The sequence below is a fragment of the Anoplophora glabripennis genome, unplaced genomic scaffold, assembly GCF_000390285.2.
Source record: "Anoplophora glabripennis isolate ALB-LARVAE unplaced genomic scaffold, Agla_2.0 scaffold5803, whole genome shotgun sequence".
NCBI lineage: Eukaryota > Metazoa > Arthropoda > Insecta > Coleoptera > Cerambycidae > Anoplophora > Anoplophora glabripennis.
The window spans coordinates 1015-2069 of NW_019421876.1; the positions used below are offsets into that span (position 1 = coordinate 1015).

The 1055-nt window shown below is 34.0% G+C and overlaps 1 long non-coding RNA gene across 1 annotated transcript; it reads left to right on the top strand.

Moving 5' to 3' along the window:
* Window positions 1-266: 266 nt before the first annotated feature.
* LOC111692976 lies at window positions 267-737 on the top strand. Its single transcript, XR_002763313.1, has 2 exons — window positions 267-417; window positions 473-737. It is a non-coding gene; the product is annotated as an uncharacterized LOC111692976 (long non-coding RNA).
* Window positions 738-1055: the final 318 nt, after the last annotated feature.

A 1055-nucleotide genomic window follows, 5' to 3' on the forward strand; every position in this document is an offset into this window, starting at 1 on the left:
AGCTTTGACAGATGCCTTCCAGCGGTTAAACAAAACAACTTGGAATAAAGGTAATATTAGTTAAATCGTCTTACTTGGGAACTCCAATAATTTGCGTTGACATCTCAGATTGAAACACCTCTTTTTTGTTTCCCAAATTTCATTTGAAATTTTCCCATGAAAGTTTTGTATGTGGTGTAGAAACCATCCCCTAAAAACCTGTACGAGTTTCGTACTCCATCATAAAAATATAACCACTTTAATTTCCAACGGTTGCCACTGCTACAAACTTTCTCACAAAAGGATTTTTTTTAGCCCTATCAACAACCCCAACAGCCCCATTTACCTCAAGTGGGAGGAGAGGGGTCTCTTGGTGGATTGGGGAGTATGGGAGGTCTCTTATCAAATTTGGCTGGGCAGATCCTTCACAACCCAAAGGTATTTATTTGTGAATTAAAAAAATTGGATTACAGGATTAACGGTTTTATTTTAGGGCAATTAATAATGAAAATAATTTGCACCATGCAATACAGAACGTACCTATTCTACCAAAAGCAATGCCTTAAAAAGTAAATAAAATATTATTGGACAACTAATATCGTATAATACTCGTTACATGTCAAATATTTATGGATTGGATTAATTTAAGCTTAATTAGGTGCATTTAACTAACACTGAGCAAATGATTAGACAAACTAATCTCGAATTTTTATTGTTGGCCTTCTTGAATCTCAATAAATACTTCTATATATTGTTCATTCACCCGTTCACCGGCTCTTTTTCATCCTTGAACCTTTTCCTATCATAGTCCAGTAATCAACGGTAAAAATAGGGTATTACCTCTGAATTCTTGACACACGCACGATTTTCATGAAAACTGGTGAGTAAGCTCATTTCACCCTCCTTTACAAAAGTTACATATCCATAATTGTGGTTGTTTTTAGGGGGTGAAAACTACCCCTTCTTGCAAAAAACGTAAAAACCATAGTTTTAAGTGTTATGTCAATAGAATAAGCCTTCTTTTAAGTTTTGAATAATAATAATTTTTTATTTGTAGCAACATTTCAACCCTTTAT